The sequence below is a fragment of the Phalacrocorax aristotelis genome, chromosome 12 (assembly GCF_949628215.1).
Source record: "Phalacrocorax aristotelis chromosome 12, bGulAri2.1, whole genome shotgun sequence".
Lineage (NCBI taxonomy): Eukaryota > Metazoa > Chordata > Aves > Suliformes > Phalacrocoracidae > Phalacrocorax > Phalacrocorax aristotelis.
In genome coordinates, this window is record NC_134287.1 from 23,842,565 (window position 1) to 23,866,008 (window position 23,444).

The 23,444-nt window shown below is 52.6% G+C and overlaps 1 long non-coding RNA gene across 1 annotated transcript in view; it reads left to right on the forward strand.

Annotated features, from left to right (window-relative positions):
• The window catches only part of LOC142063537 (uncharacterized), a 34,932-nt gene extending 16,523 nt beyond the window's left edge, over window positions 1-18,409 (forward strand). The window contains exons 5-7 of the long non-coding RNA XR_012662803.1: window positions 7,209-7,400; window positions 7,659-7,768; window positions 17,629-18,409. This is a non-coding gene — a long non-coding RNA (uncharacterized LOC142063537). The remainder of the gene's footprint in view (window positions 1-7,208; window positions 7,401-7,658; window positions 7,769-17,628) is intronic.
• Window positions 18,410-23,444: the final 5,035 nt, after the last annotated feature.

Here is a 23,444-nt window from a genome sequence, read left to right on the forward strand (position 1 = left end):
GTATAGCAGTAGTCTTCGATTCCACATCGTCTTGTTCTAACAGAACAACTTGATATTTCAACATTCTGCTAAGGGATAGCCAACGACCCCCCTTTTGTTCTAAAACAGTCACCGCTATGTGCGGGACATATACTGTCATCTTCTGTCCCATTGTTAACTTTGGGGCTTCCCGGATCGGCAGCGCTGTTGTTGCTACTGCCCGTAAACACCTAGGCCATCTTTTACTCGCGTGGTCAGGTTGTTTGGAGAAGTAGCCCACAGGTCTCTTCCAGGTTCCCAGTCGCTGTGTCAGCACTCCAAGGGCTAAATGTTGTCTTTCGTGGACAAACAACTGAAAAGGTTTAGCGAAATCAGGTAGGCCTAATGCAGGGGCCATCATCGAGGCTCTTTTCAGTTCTTTGAATGCCGTTTGGCATCCGGGCGTCCAGGTTAAATATTTATCCTTTTGAGTCTTTCAATGCCTCAAATAATGGTTTTACATACAGTCTATAGTTCAGAATCCAGAGCTGATGCTATTTCATTGTTTTCAGAAAAGCTCTCAGTTCCTTCGGGCTGCTAGGTTCGGGAATTTGACAAATAGTTTCTTTCTTTTCACTTTCTAATTGTCTTTGTCTTTGAGATATTTCAAATCCTAAATAAATGGCTGCTTCTTTTCCTATTTGGGTTTTGTTTCTGGAAACTCCGCATCTTCCTTGGCCCAGAAAATTTAAAAATTTCAAAACATTTTTCTTTACTTTGTGCCGCTATCAGAATGTCATCCGCATTCTGTAACAAGATGCCTCTCCCTGGGTTCTGTTTTTTCTATATCTCTAATTTTTTTTTGCCAGCTGAGTCTCAAGTATCGTAGGACTATTTTTAAATCCTTGTGGAAGTACGGTCCATGGTAGCTGTGTCTTTCATTCTGTGGTGGGGCTTTCCCATTGCAAAGCAAATAGGCTTTGACTTTTTATGCCTGGAGGTATGCAAAAGAAGGCGTCCTTCAAATCTAGTACAGTAAACCATTTATGCTCCTCCTTTAAAAGAGGTCAGTAAAGTGTATGGATTAGCTACTACCGGATGTATATCTTGGACCACCTGATTTATAGCCCTTAAATCGTGAACTAGCTAATACTCTTTGCCTCTAGATTTCTTTACTGGCGACACAGGAGTACTATATTCTGATTCACATTCCACTAAAAGCTCATATTCTGAAAAATTTTATAATTAACTTCTGTAATCCTTTTCGAGCCTCTCGCTTAATAGGGTATTGTTTTTGTCTTACGGGCTTGGCTCCAGGCTTTAAGGTTACTTTTACCGGCTCTGCCCACTTAGATCGCTCCGGAGCTCCGCTGGCTCAAACCAAAGGAATTACTACGTTTTCCACTTCCTCGGGAACCCGTTCCTCCCTGGAGGAATCCTGTAACATAAACGCTCTCGCCTCTGTGGCTTTTGATTCTGGTATTAGTGATTTAATCTCTCCATCTTTAAAAGTTACTTGAGCATCTAATTGACCTAATAGATCTCGTCATAACAGAGGCAGTGGACATTCAGGCATATTCAGAAACTGGTGAGTTGCCCATTGCTTCTCCAATTTAAACTTTAATGGCTCTGAGAGGGGCTAATTTTTCTTTGCCCTGTTGCGCTAGCAACATCTACTGATTTATGATCAAATTTCTCTTCACGTGTATTCAATACCAAATAAGTGGCTCCCGTATCTACCAAAAATTCTATTTCTTCATTCCGTAGCTTCAGTGTAACCAGGTGTTCAGCTAGGGTTGATTCCCCGGTCTCCTTCATGCCAAGCTACTTCAAGCATTTAACCCAGATCTCTGGATTCAGGTTGTTCTAGTTTCTGAAGGTTGTTTTCTCTCCCCCCGCCCCCATCTGGGGCTGATTGTCTTATGAATATAGAGACCAGCTGAATTGCTTTTTCTGGTTTTTCTGGGTTCAAATGAGTATATTTTCTGGTGGTCACCTTCAGTCTTTCCATAAAGGCTGAAGGGGACTCACTTAATTCTTGTCTCACTTCATAAATTTTGACCAATTTATTGCTTTTGGCATTGCTTGTCTTACTCCAAATAAAATCTCTCTCTGACATCTAGTCAACATTCCCCTGGGTCCTGGCTGATTAGGGTCCCACTCGGGATTTGTAGATGGAAAATTCTTATTCATTGTTCTCTGTAAATTCCCGTTAGCATGTGCTCCCTGCACCTGCCTTCTGGCTGTATTCCATACTATTTTCTTGTCAGTTTCATCAAGCGAAGTATCCAGTATCACAAGTAGAGCAACACTCTTTCAAGTTCTCACCACGTTTTCCTCTTTTCAGAAACATTGCCGTAGAATCTTGTGGACATACCTCACGCTGTTTCTGCTGCTCGGGATGATTCCACGGTGTAAAGAACAAATCAACATATGCCACTTCTTCCCATTTGCCTTCCCTTTTTACAAAACAACATTAATTGCAAGATGGTACGATATTGCAATGTCTCGTGTTCTGGCCATTTGTGCCCACCTTCCAATTGATACGTTGGCCACCAATGATTGCAATATTCAATTAATGGTTTCCGAGTTAGTGGGTCACCGCCCCCGACGTCTTTCCAGTGCTTCAAAATACATCGCAAAGGTGTTCTCTGTGGGATAGGTTTCCTACTCAGTAATGCTCCCGTCTCCCAGTCGACTAGTAGTTGAGATAGTGCACTATCACAACTACTAGTCAGAGGGACTCCAACCCCCGTTAGAGGTCTCACTGGAAATCTGCCACTGGGATCTGTAGCCCCCTGCTAGATATCCCTGGAGACTTCAACCCCCTGTTGAAGACTCCCCTACCCTCGGGTCCCGCTCCACAGGCTTTCGCCTAGCAGAGACTTACCAACCGAGGCACCTCTTGGCCCCGACCCTGCGTGGCTTTCGCCGCGCCTTACGGGCAGGCCTGTGGGACTCAAACCCGCTATCCTATCCTATGTGGGAAACTAACCCCACGTATTATTCTACCTAAGTTTCTTCTTCAAAGAATGCCTTGTTTACCTCAATCCAGGGGATCTTGCTCAGAATTCTCTGGCCCGGGGATCGGAAGCTCTCCCGGAGAATTCCTCGGGGCCGGCTGCAGGTCCCACGATCCCACGGATCCGTCGAGATTCAAAAGCAGGTTCCCACCTGGGGTGCCAAAACTGTTACCGAAAAACGCGTTAAAATCGGAAACGACTCCTCAACACCAATTTAGTATTAAAGAGCAGGCATTCTATATTCACGGCGCCGGATGCACGGGGGATCGCTCCTCCTGGCGTGCGTACCTCACGCACCTTTCCTGTACAATTTGTAGATGAAAATTTTACATACTCATACATAGTCATTATTGTCTTGTCTAGCGATGGGTACAAACTTGCTCGTTCCGTATGTCAATCACTGCGCAGGCTCGGTTGTCCTCTTCCGTTGTTCTCTTCTGAGTAGGTGGTGTTACTTGGGTCGGTGGTGGTCTGTGAGTCGGTGGTCGCGATCTCCCCCTGCCGGAATTACCTTTTAGCTTCTCGGCTCTTACTCTTGGCAGTCTTGGCTAGTTTTCTCAGTCCGCTAAGCGAAACCGCGTTTTGTCATCCTTTTCTGACAGAAGCACGTTGTCTGTTGTTCTGCTGACATTAACGATCGCCTAGGCACTAAAATGCAGATCGACAGGTGCGCTGATTGGTACGCTCCATGTTCCCGTAATGGAACACCGTCTCTGGTTGGTTGATTTCATCGCTTTGGTTACACCTGTTCCTGTTGTTCAGTTTCTTCTTTTTTGGCTTTGTGTGATTCTCTCTGTGATTCTGTTTTTCTCTGCCTCGCTTTTCCCAGCTCCCCGTCCCTCACTTTTAATGCCCGTTATCCTTCACCAGCACACTCTCCCTTGGTTCCCATCCTCGTTTCTGAATTCCTCCTGCTTTGCCACGTAGCCCGTGACTTTTTTCTTAATCTCTCTCTGTCTGCCTCAACGCTCCCCCCGTGCTTTTTAATTCGTCTTCTCTGCTCTGTACCCTGCTACTGTTCTTGCCTTTCTGAGTTCTTCTCTGTCCAGCTCCCTTTCCCTATTCATGAATTCCTGTTCTTCCTGCAGCCACCGCTGTTCCCTGTGACCTCCATCTCTCTCTGTCCAGCTCCCTGTCCCTAGGTTTTAATTCCTGCCTCTGCCCGCTGTAGCCTGTCTAGATGTTTCTCTCGGCCTCTCTCTCTGTCCGGCTCCCTCTCTCTGTGTTCTAATTCCACGTTCTCTGTCACGTGGACCCGTGCTATTTGTTTGTCCTCATCTCTCTCTGTCCAGCTCCTTGCTGCGATGTTTTATTTCCTCATTTCCTCCCTCTCTGTCTTTGTAGCCCATTGCTGTTGGTTTGTTTTTTTCTTTTTTTTCACTTGTTTCTTCATGTGTCTCTGTCTGCCTCCCAGTCCCTGATCTTTAATTCCTCCTTCCCTGTAGGCCGCTGTTCCTTTTTTCCATTCTACATTGTGTTCTCTTTGGTCTCGTGTTCTTATTCATTGATTCCCTCCTCGCTGCCCTGTGGCTTGTCCCCATTTTATTGTTGCTTCTCTCTCCCTCTCTCTGGCTTCTTGCCCCTGTTTTTAAAATTCCTCCCTCTCTTCTCTCTTCCCTGTAGGCCGTGTGATCTTTAGCCTTTCTCCATGTCTTTCTGCCCATCTCTCTGTGTCTATTCATTAATTCTTCCCTCTCTGCCCTGTAGCCTGTAGCTTCTGTCCTTTCTCCATCTTGCTGTCCCTGGCTCCCGCGTGACCCTATGCTAGAATTGTTTCTCTCTTCTCTCCGTACGCATTGCGATTCCTTTTGCTCTCTGTCTCCCTTTGGTTTTTTTCTTTTTTTTTTTTTCTGGCTCCCTGTCCCTAATTCTTAATTCTCTGCCTTCTCGTGCCCCATGGTTTGTTCTGTGGGGTTCTCTCGCGGTTCCCTCGCAGTTCCCTCCAGTCCATACTGGGCTATATTGGTCTGTCCTGGCTTCCTCCCACTTCTTTCCCAGTGCCTCACAGTAGGTCCCGGTTCCGTCCATGGGATGAACTGTGAGGGAACTGTGAGGGAACTGTGAGGGAACTGTGAGGGAACTGTGAGGGAACTGTGAGGGAACTGTGAGGGAACTGTGAGGGAACTGTGAGGGAACTGTGAGGGAACTGTGAGGGAACTGTGAGGGAACTGTGAGGGAACTGTGAGGGAACTGTGAGGGAACTGTGAGGGAACTGTGAGGGAACTGTGAGGGAACTGTGAGGGAACTGTGAGGGAACTGTGAGGGAACTGTGAGGGAACTGTGAGGGAACTGTGAGGGAACTGTGAGGAGGGGGGGCGGCCCCCCGGGCCCCAGCCCCTCCCCCCCGCCTGGGGCCAGGCCCCGCGGCCGCCGGCCCCTTCCTCCTCTGCCCGCTCCCGTCGCAGACGGCTCGGTATGTGTCACGAGCGGCAGCCCCGTTCAGCAGCTCTCGGAGGGCGCGCGGCTCTGCCCGGCCGTGACCGGGGCCCGCAGGGGTTTCCCGCTCGCTCCGAGAAGGCGCTGGCCCCGAGCCGGCGCGTCCCGCCCCGCCCGGCCCTCGGCGCCCTCGCGAGCTGAGCGCGGCCCGGCCAGCAGGGGGCGCTGGCGCTCACCGGCTGGGCGCGGTGGCGGGGCCGGTGGGGGCCGTTCCTTCCGGCCGCCCTTTAAGGGCCGCCCCGCGGGGCTCGGGCTTCCGGTGGCGCGTGCGCGGCGCGTCGGAGCGGGGGCGGGAGCGGTGCGTGTGGAGGCCGAAGGGCCGGTGCGTGTGGCGGCCGGGTCGCGAGGCGTCCCTGTGCGGTGCCGGGGCCCCTCTGCGGCCCGGCGTGGGAAGCCCGCGGCCGGCGGAGCCTGCTCGGAGCTGGGCGGGGAGCGCCGCGGCGGTCCGGCCGCCGGCAGCCATCCCCTGCGGTGGCCGGCAGCCCCTCGGGACGCCTGGAGGCCTGGCGGTGCCCGAGCCTCGCCTGCGGCAGCCGCCTGAGAGAGCAGCGCGGCCGTGTCCGGGGGCCGGAGAGCGCTGGTGGGTGAGTTCGGGCAGCGGGGGGCGGGTGTGTGTCTCCGGGCGGGGCCGGGGGGCTCCGTGCCCCGCAGAGGAGCCCCGGTCGGGCATCGTTCGCTTCCGAACAATGCAGGTCTGTCCCTGGTTATTTTCTGTGTACAGTGTTTCGGGCCACCTGAAAGCCTTTGGCCGGGTAGGTTTGTGCGGGGCGATGGCAGGTGTGGACCCTGAAAGATCTCGGGTGGGGGGCGTGGGAGGTATTTCTTGCCTTAAAACTCTGAGCCCACCTCGTGTGTCATGTCGTGTTATCATGTCGTGAGTCTCGTGACTGTGGCAAATGGCTGAGTCGGGCGTTTTCTGATAACTAACTTCTGAACGTGTGCGTGTGTAGGCACGGGGAGATTTGTGCAGGGTGACGGAGCCCCTTGTGCTTCTGTGCTAATGTCTACCTGTTCTAGACCTCCAGTGTTGGAAAGCCTTTGTTTAGTGCCTAGTTGTGGCTGCGTAACTGCTGTTGCGCCTGCAGCTGTGCTCGCAGGGATGCTGGGTGGCTCCGCATCAAACCGGCCGCCGGGCGGCCGGGTTGTGCCGCAGAGCATGCCGGGAGCTGTAGTCCTTGCGGCTGCCGGGCGGCCGGGTTGTGCCGCAGAGCATGCCGGGAGCTGTATTCCTGGCGCAGTGGCTGCCGGCCCTGTCACGTGGTTCGCCGGGCATGGCGGGAGGCGCGGTCTTCCGGCGCTCGGGTGCCGGGCGGCCGTGGCGCGTACGGTACGCGAGGTGTATTTTTGGGGTTGGCTTCGTGTTGATTACTGGGGGCTTGCGGGTGCGGCCGCTTCCCGAGAAGCGGTGAGTTCCCCGGGAGCTGACAGAAGGGAAGAGGGAAAGGAGGAGGACGATGACCTTTTCCCCGTGCCCAGGGCGCAGATGATGGCCGCCTCCCCGGCCCACCGGAGGTCCCGCTCAGCCTCCCCTGGCCCCCCTTGCCCCGTGCGCCTGCCCCCAGCTCCGGCACCTCCCTATAAGCGTGCTGCATAGCCTTAGGCCGCCCCCAGGCCCTGTCGTGAAGGCAGCAAGCCGTCCCTCAAGCGCACTGGATTCCCCCTTGGCGCAGGGGCCCTTAGCAGTAGCGTGGGGAGGGAGCGGTGTGTCCAGAAGCCCCTGCGGAAGGAGAGGCTTTGGCCAGGGTCGATCGACGGTAATGACGGTCGCTGTTTCTTCTTTCCCTCTCCCAGAGACCGTGCTGAGGACGTGGTTGTCTGTCCTTCCCCCGGGGATGCCGTTGCCTGTGGCCGTCTCAGGCTCGCGTGGCTTCTCTCTGCCCGTCCTCGCCGTCCTCGCAGCGCAGGGCCGAAAAGGGATAGACAAAGCCCTTCCCGGCTGCGGACAGGAGCTGCCTCAGCTGAAGCTGGAGACGCCAACGAAAGGTAAAGAAGAAGAAACTGAAGGTGCTCTGGCTGCCAGCTGCCTTCCTGCCGCAGGCAAGAGAGAGCCTGTCCATGCAGGTGGGGGAGGAAGGATCCCCCTTCATAGCCCGCAGCGGGCCAGGCCACCAACGTGCACCGTAGGGTCTGTACGCGTAACCCGGAGTTGGGTACGGGCGTGTAGTGCACGAGCGAGCTAGGCTACGTGCCTAGGAAGCCTCATCTGGTAAGAGCTGTAAGACACCCACGTATTCTCTTCAGGTGGAGGACGGCCTAGAGTCTGGAGCTGCAGAAGAGGCAGGGAGGAGAGGAGGGGAAAGAAGCATCTGAACGGCTAAATTGTGCCAGCAGCGCTGAGAGCGAGAGTCGCGGTGAGTCCTGGGCCACTGGGGCCCCGTTGCCTCTCTTGTGCGTCCTGGGCCCTCCCTGTCTCTCCCCCGGCCCCCTCTCTTTCCTTACCTGCTGCAAAATTTACTTTTTTTTTTTGCGCTCCCCCCCCCCCCCCCCCCGCACCTTCTTTCTCCATCTCGCTCTGAGTGGCTCCCTGCCTCCCTGTCTTTTCAGTCCTCCCTCTCTCTGTCCTGTAGCCTGTGGCTCCTTTTTCTTTCTCTGCCTCTCTCTGCCTGGCTCTGGCTCCGTTTTTTTTTTTTTTTTTAATTCCTCCTGCTCTGTCCTGTAGCCTGTCGGTGTTTTGTTGTTCTCTGGCTCTCTTGATCTGACTCCCTGTGTTACCGAAAAACGCGTTAAAATCGGAAACGACTCCTCAACACCAATTTAGTATTAAAGAGCAGGCATTCTTTATTCGCGGCGCCGGATGCACGGGGGATCGCTCCTCCTGGTGTGCATACCTCACGCACCTTTCCCGTACAATTTGTAGATCAATGTTTTACGTATTCATACATATTCATTATTGTCCTGTCTGCTGATTGGTACAAACTTGCTCGTTCCGTATGTAAATCGCTGCGCAGGCTCGGTTGTCCTCTTCCGTTGTTCTCTTCTGTTACTTGGGTCGGTGGTGGTCTGTGAGTCGGTGGTCGCGATCTCCCCCTGCCGGAATTACCTTTTAGCTTCTCGGCTCTTACTCTTGGCAGTCTTGGCTAGTTTTCTCAGTCCGCTAAGCGAAACAGCGTTTTTTCATCCTTTTCTGACAGAAGCACGTTGTCTGTTGTTCTGTTCGCATTAATGATCGCCTACGGACTAAAATGCAGATCGACAGATACGCTGATTGGTACGCTCCATGTTCCCGTAATGGAACACCGTCTCTGGTTGATTTCATCACTTTGGTTACATTTCCCCTGTTTGGAAGTTCTGAAATAATAATTTTCTCAATACTTCCATCCTAGATCAATAATATTCCACTATGTCAGTTTAGTGTTTGCTTCATGTTCTGAAATTTTTCACTTGATTGTGGTCTCCAGGGTGTATGCAGGTCCCATTTTCTACCCAAAATTTTATTAATTTGTTGAAGTACCTCTGCAAAAAAATGTGGTGCTCTATCAGAGGACATTCCCGTTGGCACTCTAAATCTTGGTATTATTTCCTTCAGCAACGTCTTAACTACTACTCTAGCTTTGTCGGTGCAGCACGAGAAAGCTGCTGGCCATCTAGAAAATTTGTCAATCAGCACTGACAAATACTGCTATATCTATTTTGTCTGGGTAACTCAGAGAACTTAATTTGCTAATAATTTCCGGGAGCATTTTTTGTTTTGTTACTCCTAAAGGTTGTTTCCTTTGGTTCAGGGGATTATTTCTAGGACAGATTAGACACTTAGCTACTATGGGTTTAACTATTCTTGTCGTGCCTACACACGCTACAGATGTTTTTAAACTCAAAACCGTAGTGCCTACACCCTAATGTGTTTGCTCATGGTTTTCTTTTGCAAGTTCTGTCATAACTTGTGGGGTGGTTGTTGTTATTACTTGTTTTTCTGGTGTTACCTACCATCTCTCTGTGTTTTGTGATGCTTCCAATTGTTCTGCTAATTGCTCATCCAATTTATTATATCTCGGTTTCAACTTTGGAATTCTGATCTGTTTTACTGGTACTAGTGCAAGGATACCTTGCTCTGCAGTCCTCTTTGCAGCTTTATCGGTCAGTCGTTTGCTTATGTTTACAGCCGTCTGGCCAAATTGATGAGCTTTGCAACGCTTTACCGCCACTTCTTTTGGTTTCTGCACGTCTTCCGGAAGTTGGAGAATTTCTTCTTTATGCTGTATTGATGATTCTTGGGCTGATGGCAGTCCTTTCTCCTTCCCAATAGCTCCATGGTCGTGGATCACACCAAATGCACGTTTGGAATCAGTCTAGATATTTATCCTTTGTCCTTCTGCCATTCGCAGAGCTCGCTTCAATGCTACCAATACTGCTTTCTGTGCTGAGGTGTTTGCAGGCAGCACCCCTGACTCCGTTCCCTCGGCGGCGATAACGACAGCATATCCGGCCATTCGCTTCTCTTCTCGCCCAGAGCTTCTTCCATCTGTAAACAACTCCAGATCAGGATTTTCCCAGAGGTTTGTGTCTCAGGTCTGGTCTGCTGGAATAGACTTGTTCAATAGTTAGCAAGCGATCGTGTTCTAAATTGTCCGTAAGGTTTTCTGTTGTTAAAAACATAGCAGGATTCAGTATAGCAGTAGTCTTCGATTCCACATCGTCTTGTTCTAACAGAACAACTTGATATTTCAACATTCTGCGAAGGGATAGCCAACGACCCCCCTTTTGTTCTAAAACAGTCACCGCTATGTGCGGGACATATACTGTCATCTTCTGTCCCATTGTTAACTTTGGGGCTTCCCGGATCGGCAGCGCTGTTGTTGCTACTGCCCGTAAACACCTAGGCCATCTTTTACTCGCGTGGTCAGGTTGTTTGGAGAAGTAGCCCACAGGTCTCTTCCAGGTTCCCAGTCGCTGTGTCAGCACTCCAAGGGCTAAATGTTGTCTTTCGTGGACAAACAACTCAAAAGGTTTAGCGAAATCAGGTAGGCCTAATGCAGGGGCCATCATCGAGGCTCTTTTCAGTTCTTTGAATGCCGTTTGGCATCCGGGCATCCAGGTTAAATATTTATCCTTTTGAGTCTTTCAATGCCTCAAATAATGGTTTTACATACAGTCTATAGTTCAGAATCCAGAGCTGATGCTATTTCATTGTTTTCAGAAAAGCTCTCAGTTCCTTCGGGCTGCTAGGTTCGGGAATTTGACAAATAGTTTCTTTCTTTTCACTTTCTAATTGTCTTTGTCTTTGAGATATTTCAAATCCTAAATAAATGGCTGCTTCTTTTCCTATTTGGGTTTTGTTTCTGGAAACTCCGCATCTTCCTTGGCCGAGAAAATTTAAAAATTTCAAAACATTTTTCTTTACTTTGTGCCGCTATCAGAATGTCATCCGCATTCTGTAACAAGATGCCTCTCCCTGGGTTCTGTTTTTTCTATATCTCTAATTTTTTTTTGCCAGCTGAGTCTCAAGTATCGTAGGACTATTTTTAAATCCTTGTGGAAGTACGGTCCATGGTAGCTGTGTCTTTCATTCTGTGGTGGGGCTTTCCCATTCCAAAGCAAATAGGCTTTGACTTTTTATGCCTGGAGGTATGCAAAAGAAGGCGTCCTTCAAATCTAGTACAGTAAACCGTTTATGCTCCTCCTTTAAAAGAGGTCAGTAAAGCGTATGGATTAGCTACTACCGGATGTATATCTTGGACCACCTGATTTATAGCCCTTAAATCGTGAACTAGCTAATACTCTTTGCCTCTAGATTTCTTTACTGGCGACACAGGAGTACTATATTCTGATTCACATTCCACTAAAAGCTCATATTCTGAAAAATTTTATAATTAACTTCTGTAATCCTTTTCGAGCCTCTCGCTTAATAGGGTATTGGTTTTGTCTTACGGGCTTGGCTCCAAGCTTTAAGGTTACTTTTACCGGCTCTGCCCACTTAGATCGCTCCGGAGCTCCGCTCGCTCAAACCAAAGGAATTACTACATTTTCCACTTCCTTGGGAACCTGTTCCTCCCTGGAGGAATCCTGTAACATAAACGCTCTCGCCTCTGTGGCTTTTGATTCTGGTATTAGTGATTTAATCTCTCCATCTTTAAAAGTTACTTGAGCATCTAATTGACCTAATAGATCTCGTCATAACAGAGGCAGTGGACATTCAGGCATATGCAGAAACTGGTGAGTTGCCCATTGCTTCTCCAATTTAAACTTTAATGGCTCTGAGAGGGGCTAATTTTTCTTTGCCCTGTTGCGCTAGCAACATCTACTGATTTATGATCAAATTTCTCTTCACATGTATTCAATACCAAATAAGTGGCTCCCGTATCTACCAAAAATTCTATTTCTTCATTCCGTAGCTTCAGTGTAACCAGGTGTTCAGCTAGGGTTGATTCCCCTGGTCTCCTTCATGCCAAGCTACTTCAAGCATTTAACCCAGATCTCTGGATTCAGGTTGTTCTAGTTTCTGAAGGTTGTTTTCTCTCCCCCCGCCCCCATCTGGGGCTGATTGTCTTATGAATATAGAGACCAGCTGAATTGCTTTTTCTGTTTTTTCTGGGTTCAAATGAGTATATTTTCTGGTGGTCACCTTCAGTCTTTCCATAAAGGCTGAAGGGGACTCACTTAATTCTTGTCTCACTTCATAAATTTTGACCAATTTATTGCTTTTGGCATTGCTTGTCTTACTCCAAATAAAATCTCTCTCTGACATCTAGTCAACATTCCCCTGGGTCCTGGCTGATTAGGGTCCCACTCGGGATTTGTAGATGGAAAATTCTTATTCATTGTTCTCTGTAAATTCCTGTTAGCATGTGCTCCCTGCACCTGCCTTCTGGCTGTATTCCGTACTATTTTCTTGTCAGTTTCATCAAGCGAAGTATCCAGTATCACAAGTAGAGCAACACTCTTTCAAGTTCTCACCACGTTTTCCTCTTTTCAAAAACATTGCCGTAGAATCTTGTGGACATACCTCACGCTGTTTCTGCTGCTCGGGATGATTCCACGGTGTAAAGAACAAATCAACATATGCCACTTCTTCCCGTTTGCCTTCCCTTTTTACAAAACAACATTAATTGCAAGATGGTACGATATTGCAATGTCTCGTGTTCTGGCCATTTGTGCCCACCTTCCAATTGATACGTTGGCCACCAATGATTGCAATATTCAATTAATGGTTTCCGAGTTAGTGGGTCACCGCCCCCGACGTCTTTCCAGTGCTTCAAAATACATCGCAAAGGTGTTCTCTGTGGGATAGGTTTCCTACTCAGTAATGCTCCCGTCTCCCAGTCGACTAGTAGTTGTGATAGTGCACTATCACAAATACTAGTCAGAGGGACTCCAACCCCCGTTAGAGGTCTCACTGGAAATCTGCCACTGGGATCTGTAGCCCCCTGCTAGATATCCCTGGAGACTTCAACCCCCTGTTGAAGACTCCCCTACCCTCGGGTCCCGCTCCACAGGCTTTCGCCTAGCAGAGACTTACCAACCGAGGCACCTCTTGGCCCTGACCCTGCGTGGCTTTCGCCGCGCCTTACGGGCAGGCCTGTGGGACTCAAACCCGCTATCCTATCCTATGTGGGAAACTAACCCCACGTATTATTCTACCTAAGTTTCTTCTTCAAAGAATGCCTTGTTTACCTCAATCCAGGGGATCTTGCTCAGAATTCTCTGGCCCGGGGATCGGAAGCTCTCCCGGAGAATTCCTCGGGGCCGGCTGCAGGTCCCACGATCCCACGGATCCGTCGAGATTCAAAAGCAGGTTCCCACCTGGGGTGCCAAAACTGTTACCGAAAAACGCGTTAAAATCGGAAACGACTCCTCAACACCAATTTAGTATTAAAGAGCAGGCATTCTATATTCACGGTGCCGGATGCACGGGGGATCGCTCCTCCTGGCGTGCGTACCTCACGCACCTTTCCCGTACAATTTGTAGATGAAAATTTTACATACTCATACATAGTCATTATTGTCTTGTCTAGCGATGGGTACAAACTTGCTCGTTCCGTATGTCAATCACTGCGCAGGCTCGGTTGTCCTCTTCCGTTGTTCTCTTCTGAGTAGGTGGTGTTACTTGGGTCGGTGGTGGTCTGTGAGTCGGTGGTCGCGATCTCCCCCTGCCGGAATTACCTTTTAGCTTCTCGGCTCTTACTCTTGGCAGTCTTGGCTAGTTTTCTCAGTCCGCTAAGCGAAACCGCGTTTTGTCATCCTTTTCTGACAGAAGCATGTTGTCTGTTGTTCTGCTGACATTAACGATCGCCTAGGCACTAAAATGCAGATCGACAGGTGCGCTGATTGGTACGCTCCATGTTCCCGTAATGGAACACCGTCTCTGGTTGGTTGATTTCATCGCTTTGGTTACACCTGTTCCTGTTGTTCAGTTTCTTCTTTTTTGGCTTTGTGTGATTCTCTCTGTGATTCTGTTTTTCTCTGCCTCGCTTTTCCCAGCTACCCGTCCCTCACTTTTAATGCCCGTTATCCTTCACCAGCACACTCTCCCTTGGTTCCCATCCTCGTTTCTGAATTCCTCCTGCTTTGCCACGTAGCCCGTGACTTTTTTCTTAATCTCTCTCTGTCTGCCTCAACGCTCCCCCCGTGCTTTTTAATTTGTCTTCTCTGCTCTGTACCCTGCTACTGTTCTTGCCTTTCTGAGTTCTTCTCTGTCCAGCTCCCTTTCCCTATTCATGAATTCCTGTTCTTCCTGCAGCCACCGCTGTTCCCTGTGACCTCCATCTCTCTCTGTCCAGCTCCCTGTCCCTAGGTTTTAATTCCTGCCTCTGCCCGCTGTAGCCTGTCTAGATGTTTCTCTCGGCCTCTCTCTCTGTCCGGCTCCCTCTCTCTGTGTTCTAATTCCACGTTCTCTGTCACGTGGACCCGTGCTATTTGTTTGTCCTCATCTCTCTCTGTCCAGCTCCTTGCTGCGACGTTTTATTTCCTCATTTCCTCCCTCTCTGTCTTTGTAGCCCATTGCTGTTGGTTTGTTTTTTTCTTTTTTTTCACTTGTTTCTTCATGTGTCTCTGTCTGCCTCCCAGTCCCTGATCTTTAATTCCTCCTTCCCTGTAGGCCGCTGTTCCTTTTTTCCATTCTACATTGTGTTCTCTTTGGTCTCGTGTTCTTATTCATTGATTCCCTCCTCGCTGCCCTGTGGCTTGTCCCCATTTTATTGTTGCTTCTCTCTCCCTCTCTCTGGCTTCTTGCCCCTGTTTTTAAAATTCCTCCCTCTCTTCTCTCTTCCCTGTAGGCCGTGTGATCTTTAGCCTTTCTCCATGTCTTTCTGCCCATCTCTCTGTGTCTATTCATTAATTCTTCCCTCTCTGCCCTGTAGCCTGTAGCTTCTGTCCTTTCTCCATCTTGCTGTCCCTGGCTCCCGCGTGACCCTATGCTAGAATTGTTTCTCTCTTCTCTCCGTACGCATTGCGATTCCTTTTGCTCTCTGTCTCCCTTTGTTTTTTTTCTTTTTTTTTTTCTGGCTCCCTGTCCCTAATTCTTAATTCTCTGCCATCTCGTGCCCCATGGTTTGTTCTGTGGGGTTCTCTCGCGGTTCCCTCGCAGTTCCCTCCAGTCCATACTGGGCTATATTGGTCTAGTCCATACTGGGCTATATTGGTCTGTCCCGGCTTCCTCCCACTTCTTTCCCAGTGCCTCACAGTAGGTCCCGGTTCCGTCCATGGGATGAACTGTGAGGGAACTGTGAGGGAACTGTGAGGGAACTGTGAGGGAACTGTGAGGGAACTGTGAGGGAACTGTGAGGGAACTGTGAGGGAACTGTGAGGGAACTGTGAGGGAACTGTGAGGGAACTGTGAGGGAACTGTGAGGGAACTGTGAGGGAACTGTGAGGGAACTGTGAGGGAACTGTGAGGGAACTGTGAGGAGGGTGGCGGCCCCCCGGGCCCCAGCCCCCCCCCCCCGCCTGGGGCCAGGGCGCCGCAGCCGCCGGCCCCTTCCTCCTCTGCCCGCTCCCGTCGCAGACGGCTCGGTATGTGTCACGAGCGGCAGCCCCGTTCAGCAGCTCTCGGAGGGCGCGCGGCTCTGCCCGGCCGTGACCGGGGCCCGCAGGGGTTTCCCGCTCGCCCCGAGAAGGCGCTGGCCCCGAGCCGGCGCGTCCCGCCCCGCCCGGCCCTCGGCGCCCTCGCGAGCTGAGCGCGGCCCGGCCAGCAGGGGGCGCTGGCGCTCACCGGCTGGGCGCGGGTGGCGGGGCCGGTGGGGGCCGTTCCTTCCGGCCGCCCTTTAAGGGCCGCCCCGCGGGGCTCGGGCTTCCGGTGGCGCGTGCGCGGCGCGTCGGAGCGGGGGCGGGAGCGGTGCGTGTGGAGGCCGAAGGGCCGGTGCGTGTGGCGGCCGGGTCGCGAGGCGTCCCTGTGCGGTGCCGGGGCCCCTCTGCGGCCCGGCGTGGGAAGCCCGCGGCCGGCGGAGCCTGCTCGGAGCTGGGCGGGGAGCGCCGCGGCGGTCCGGCCGCCGGCAGCCATCCCCTGCGGTGGCCGGCAGCCCCTCGGGACGCCTGGAGGCCTGGCGGTGCCCGAGCCTCGCCTGCGGCAGCCGCCTGAGAGAGCAGCGCGGCCGTGTCCGGGGGCCGGAGAGCGCTGGTGGGTGAGTTCGGGCAGCGGGGGGCGGGTGTGTGTCTCCGGGCGGGGCCGGGGGGCTCCGTGCCCCGCAGAGGAGCCCCGGTCGGGCATCGTTCGCTTCCGAACAATGCAGGTCTGTCCCTGGTTATTTTCTGTGTACAGTGTTTCGGGCCACCTGAAAGCCTTTGGCCGGGTAGGTTTGGTGCGGGGCGATGGCAGGTGTGGACCCTGAAAGATCTCGGGTGGGGGGCGTGGGAGGTATTTCTTGCCTTAAAACTCTGAGCCCACCTCGTGTGTCATGTCGTGTTATCATGTCGTGAGTCTCGTGACTGTGGCAAATGGCTGAGTCGGGCGTTTTCTGATAACTAACTTCTGAACGTGTGCGTGTGTAGGCACGGGGAGATTTGTGCAGGGTGACGGAGCCCCTTGTGCTTCTGTGCTAATGTCTACCTGTTCTAGACCTCCAGTGTTGGAAAGCCTTTGTTTAGTGCCTAGTTGTGGCTGCGTAACTGCTGTTGCGCCTGCAGCTGTGCTCGCAGGGATGCTGGGTGGCTCCGCATCAAACCGGCCGCCGGGCGGCCGGGTTGTGCCGCAGAGCATGCCGGGAGCTGTAGTCCTTGCGGCTGCCGGGCGGCCGGGTTGTGCCGCAGAGCATGCCGGGAGCTGTATTCCTGGCGCAGTGGCTGCCGGCCCTGTCACGTGGTTCGCCGGGCATGGCGGGAGGCGCGGTCTTCCGGCGCTCGGGTGCCGGGCGGCCGTGGCGCGTACGGTACGCGAGGTGTATTTTTGGGGTTGGCTTCGTGTTGATTACTGGGGGCTTGCGGGTGCGGCCGCTTCCCGAGAAGCGGTGAGTTCCCCGGGAGCTGACAGAAGGGAAGAGGGAAAGGAGGAGGACGATGACCTTTTCCCCGTGCCCAGGGCGCAGATGATGGCCGCCTCCCCGGCCCACCGGAGGTCCCGCTCAGCCTCCCCTGGCCCCCCTTGCCCCGTGCGCCTGCCCCCAGCTCCGGCACCTCCCCATAAGCGTGCTGCATAGCCTTAGGCCGCCCCCAGGCCCTGTCGTGAAGGCAGCAAGCCGTCCCTCAAGCGCACTGGATTCCCCCTTGGCGCAGGGGCCCTTAGCAGTAGCGTGGGGAGGGAGCGGTGTGTCCAGAAGCCCCTGCGGAAGGAGAGGCTTTGGCCAGGGTCGATCGACGGTAATGACGGTCGCTGTTTCTTCTTTCCCTCTCCCACAGACCGTGCTGAGGACGTGGTTGTCTGTCCTTCCCCCGGGGATGCCGTTGCCTGCGGCCGTCTCAGGCTCGCGTGGCTTCTCTCTGCCCGTCCTCGCCGTCCTCGCAGCGCAGGGCCGAAAAGGGATAGACAAAGCCCTTCCCGGCTGCGGACAGGAGCTGCCTCGGCTGAAGCTGGAGACGCCAACGAATGGTAAAGAAGAAGAAACTGAAGGTGCTCTGGCTGCCAGCTGCCTTCCTGCCGCAGGCAAGAGAGAGCCTGTCCATGCAGGTGGGGGAGGAAGGATCCCCCTTCATAGCCCGCAGCGGGCCAGGCCACCAACGTGCACCGTAGGGTCTGTACGCGTAACCCGGAGTTGGGTACGGGCGTGTAGTGCACGAGCGAGCTAGGCTACGTGCCTAGGAAGCCTCATCTCGTAAGAGCTGTAAGACACCCACGTATTCTCTTCAGGTGGAGGACGGCCTAGAGTCTGGAGCTGCAGAAGAGGCAGGGAGGAGAGGAGGGGAAAGAAGCATCTGAACGGCTAAATTGTGCCAGCAGCGCTGAGAGCGAGAGTCGCGGTGAGTCCTGGGCCACTGGGGCCCCGTTGCCTCTCTTGTGCGTCCTGGGCCCTCCCTGTCTCTCCCCCGGCCCCCTCTCTTTCCTTACCTGCTGCAAAATTTACTTTTTTTTTTTTGCGGCCCCCCCCCCCCCGCACCTTCTTTCTCCGTCTCGCTCTGAGTGGCTCCCTGCCTCCCCGTCTTTTCAGTCCTCCCTCTCTCTGTCCTGTAGCCTGTGGCTCCTTTTTCTTTCTCCGCCTCTCTCTGCCTGGCTCTGGCTCCGTTTTTTTTTTTTTTTTTTTTATTCCTCCTGCTCTGTCCTGTAGCCTGTCGGTGTTTTGTTGTTCTCTGGCTCTCTTGATCTGACTCCCTGTGTTACCGAAAAACGCGTTAAAATCGGAAACGACTCCTCAACACCAATTTAGTATTAAAGAGCAGGCATTCTTTATTCGCGGCGCCGGATGCACGGGGGATCGCTCCTCCTGGCGTGCGTACCTCACGCACCTTTCCCGTACAATTTATAGATGAAAATTTCACATACTCATACATAGTCATTATTGTCTTGTCTAGTGATGGGTACAAACTTGCTCGTTCCCTATGTCAGTCACTGCGCAGGCTCGGTTGTCCTCCCAGTACAGTGCGGGGAACGGGGACGTACAGTGCGGGGAACGGGGACGTACCAGGATCTACTGGGTTGTACTGGGAGGGAACTGCGACGTACTGGGAGGCTCTATAATGTCCTGGGATGTCCTGGGATGTAGTGTGGAGGAACTAGGATGTACAGGCTTGTACTGGGTTGTACCGGGTGGAACTGGCAGGAATTTGGGATGTACCAGGATGTACTGGGATGTACTGGGAGGTAACTGTTATGTACTGGGAAGGAACTGGTAGGGAACTGGGATGTACTGGTATGTACTGGGAGGGAAGTGTTATGTACTGAGGGTAACTGGGACGTACTGGGATGTGCTGGGAGGGAACTGTGAAGTACTGGGATGTACTTAGAGGGAACTGGGATGTACTGGGAGGGAACTGGGATGTACTGGGAGGGAACTGGGATGTACTGGGAGGGAACTGGGATGTACTGGGAGGGAACTGGGATGTACTGGGAGGGAACTGGGATGTACTGGGAGGGAACTGGGATGTACTGGGAGGGAACTGGGATGGAACTGGGATGTACTGGGATGGAACTGGGATGTAATGGGATGTACTGGGAGGGAACTGGGGTGTACTGGGAGGCACTACAATGTGCTGGGATGTCCTGGGATGTACCGTGGAGGAAGTAGGGTGTACAGGCTTGTACTGGGTTGTACCGGGTGGAACTAGCAGGGATTTGGGATGTACCAGGATCTACTGGGATGTACTGGGAGGGAAGTGTTATGTACTGAGGGGAACTGGGACGTACTGGGATGTGCTGGGAGGGAACTGTGAAGTACTGGGATGTACTGGGAGGGAACTGGGATGTACTGGGTGGAAAGTGTTGGGAATTGGGATTTACTGGGAGGGAACTGGGATGGACTGGGAGGGAACTGGGATGTACTGGGGTGTACTGGGAGGGGACTGGGATGTACTGGGAGGGGATTGGGATGTACTGGGAGGGAACTTGGATGTATTGGGAGGGAAGTGTTATGTACCAAGGGGGAACTGGGACGTACTGGGATGTAGTGGGAGTGAACTGTGAAGTACTGGGATGTACTGGGAGGGAACTTTAAAGTACTGGGATGTACTTAGAGGAAACTGGGAGGCAACTGGCATGTACTGGGATGTACTGGAATGGAACTGGGAGTGAACTGTGTGTGAACTGTGAGGGAACTGGGATGTACTGTGAGGGAACTGGGATGTACTGGGAGGGACTGGGAGGGATCTGGGATGTACTGGGCTGCACTGGTAGGGAACTGGGATGTACTGGGAGGAAACTGGAATGTCCCAGTTGACACCCACTTCCCTCCCAGGTTCCTCCCAGTATATCCCAGGTTCCTCCCAGTATATCCCAGGTTCCTCCCAGTATATCCCAGTTTCCTCCCAGTATATCCCAGTTTCCTCCCAGTACATCCCAGTAAATCCCAGTTCGCTCCCAGTACATCCCAATACATCGCCGTACATTCCAGTTCCGTTCCTGTCCATCCCAATACATCCCCGTTCCATGCCAGTACATCCCAGTTTCCTACCAGTTCATCCCCGTACATCCCAATTCCCTCCCGGTTCACTACCACTTCTTTCCCAGTGCCTCCCAATACATCCCAGTTCCGTCCCATTACATCCCAGTACATCCCAGTTCCCTCCCAGTACATCCCAGTTCCCTCCCAGTACTGGGAGGGAACTGGGATGTACTGGGAGGCACTACAATGTGCGGGGATGTCCTGGGATGTACCGTGGAGGAACTAGGATGTACAGGCTTGTACTGGGTTGTACCGGGTGGAGCTGGCAGGGATTTGGGATGTACCAGGATCTACTGTGATGTACTGGGATGTACTGGGAGGTAACTGTTATGTACTGGGAAGGAACAGGGAGGGAACTGGGATGTACTGGGAGGAAACTGGGATGTACTGTGAGGGAACTGGGATGTACTGGGACGTACTGGGACAGACTGGGAGGGATCTGGGATGTACTGGGAGGGATCTGGGATGTACTGGGAGGCACTACAATGTGCGGGGATGCCCTGGGATGTACTGTGGAGGAACTAGGATGTACAGGCTTGTACTGGGTTGTACCGGGTGGAACTGGCAGGGATTTGAAATGTCCTAGGATCTACTAGGATGTACTGGGAGGTAACTGTTATGTACTGGGAGTGAACTTGGAGGGAACTGGGATGTACTGGGAGGGAACTGGGACGTACCGTGAGGACACTGGGATGTACTGGTAGGTACTGGGAGGGAAGTGTTATGTACTGAGGGGAACTGGGACGTACTGGGATGTACTGGGAGGGAACTGGGAGGGAACTGGTATGTAGTAGGATGTACTGGGTGGGAACTGGGATGTACCAGGATGTACTGGGATGTAGTGGGAGGGAACTGGTATGTACTGGGAGGGAACTGGGATGTACCAGGATGTACTGGGATGTAGTGGGAGGGAACTGGTATGTACTGGGAGGGAACTGGGATGTACTGGGATGTAGTGGGAGGGAACTGGGAGGGAACTGGGACATACTGGCAGGGAACTGGGATGTACTGGGAGGGGATTGGGACGGACTGGGAGGGAACTGGGATGTACTGGGCTGCACTGGTAGGGAACTGGGATGTACTGGGAGGAAACTGGAATGTCCCAGTTGACACCCACTTCCCTCCCAATGCCTCCCAGTATATCCCAGTTTCCTCCCAGTATATCCCAGTTTCCTCCCAGTACATCCCAGTAAATCCCAGCTCGCTCCCAGTACATCCCAGTACATCGCAGTACATTCCAGTTCCGTTCCTGTCCATCCCAATACATCCCCGTTCCATGCCAGTACATCCCAGTTTCCTACCAGTTCATCCCCGTACATCCCAATTCCCTCCCGGTTCACTACCACTTCTTTCCCAGTGCCTCCCAATACATCCCAGTTCCGTCCCATTACATCCCAGTACATCCCAGTTCCCTCCCAGTACATCCCAGTTCCCTCCCAGTACTGGGAGGGAGCTGGGATGTACTGGGAGGCACTACAATGTGCGGGGATGTCCTGGGATGTACCGTGGAGGAACTAGGATGTACAGGCTTGTACTGGGTTGTACCGGGTGGAACTGGCAGGGATTTGGGATGTACCAGGATCTACTGTGATGTACTGGGATGTACTGGGAGGTAACTGTTATGTACTGGGAAGGAACAGGGAGGGAACTGGGATGTACTGGGAGGAAACTGGGATGTACTGTGAGGGAACTGGGATGTACTGGGACGTACTGGGACAGACTGGGAGGGATCTGGGATGTACTGGGAGGGATCTGGGATGTACTGGGAGGCACTACAATGTGCGGGGATGCCCTGGGATGTACTGTGGAGGAACTAGGATGTACAGGCTTGTACTGGGTTGTACCGGGTGGAACTGGCAGGGATTTGAAATGTCCTAGGATCTACTAGGATGTACTGGGAGGTAACTGTTATGTACTGGGAGTGAACTGGGAGGGAACTGGGATGTACTGGGAGGGAACTGGGACGTACCGTGAGGACACTGGGATGTACTGGTATGTACTGGGAGGGAAGTGTTATGTACTGAGGGGAACTGGGACGTACTGGGATGTACTGGGAGGGAACTGTGAAGTACTGGGATGTACTGGGAGTGAACTGGGAGGGAACTGGTATGTAGTAGGATGTACTGGGTGGGAACTGGGATGTACCAGGATGTACTGGGATGTAGTGGGAGGGAACTGGTATGTACTGGGAGGGAACTGGGAGGGAACTGGTATGTACTGGGAGGGAACTGTTATGTACTGGGACATACTGGCAGGGAACTGGGATGTACTGGGAGGGGATTGGGACGGACTGGGAGGGAACTGGGATGTACTGGGCTGCACTGGTAGGGAACTGGGATGTACTGGGAGGAAACTGGAATGTCCCAGTTGACACCCACTTCCCTACCAATGCCTCCCAGTATATCCCAGTTTCCTCCCAGTATATCCCAGTTTCCTCCCAGTATATCCCAGTTTCCTCCCAGTACATCCCAGTAAATCCCAGCTCGCTCCCAGTACATCCCAGTACATCGCAGTACATTCCAGTTCCGTTCCTGTACATACCAATACATCCCCGTTCCATGCCAGTACATCCCAGTTTCCTACCAGTTCATCCCCGTACATCCCAATTCCCTCCCGGTTCACTACCACTTCTTTCCCAGTGCCTCCCAATACATCCCAGTTCCGTCCCTTACATCCCAGTACGTCCCAGTTCCCTCCCAGTACATCCCAGGTCCCTCCCAGTACTGGGAGGGAACTGGGATGTACTGGGAGGCACTACAATGTGCGGGGATGCCCTGGGATGTACTGTGGAGGAACTAGGATGTACAGGCTTGTACTGGGTTGTACCGGGTGGAACTGGCAGGGATTTGGGATGTACCAGGATCTACTGGGATGTACTGGGATGTACTGGGAGGTAACTGTTATGTACTGGGAGTGAACAGGGAGGGAACTGGGATGTACTGTGAGGACACTGGGATGTACTGTTATGTACTGGGAGGGAAGTGTTATGTACTGAGGGGAACTGGTGCGTACTGGGATGTACTGGGATGGAACTGTGAAGTACTGGGATGTACTGGGAGTGAACTGGGAGGGAACTGGTATGTAGTAGGATGTACTGGGTGGGAACTGGGATGTACCAGGATGTACTGGGATGTACTGGGAGGGAACTGGGATGTAGTGGGAGGGAACTGGGAGGGAACTGGGATGTACTGGGAGGGAACTGGTATGTATTGGGAGGGAACTGGGATGTACTGGGACATACTGGCAGGGAACTGGGATGTACTGGGAGGGGATTGGGATGTACTGGGAGGGAACTTGGATGTATTGGGAGGGAAGTGTTATGTACCAAGGGGGAACTGGGACGTACTGGGATGTAGTGGGAGTGAACTGTGAAGTACTGGGATGTACTGTGAGGGAACTGGGATGTACTGGGAGGGAACTTTAAAGTACTGGGATGTACTTAGAGGAAACTGGGAGGCAACTGGCATGTACTGGGATGTACTGGAATGGAACTGGGAGTGAACTGTGTGTGAACTGGGAGGGAACTGGGATGTACTGTGAGGGAACTGGGATGTACTGGGATGTACTGGGA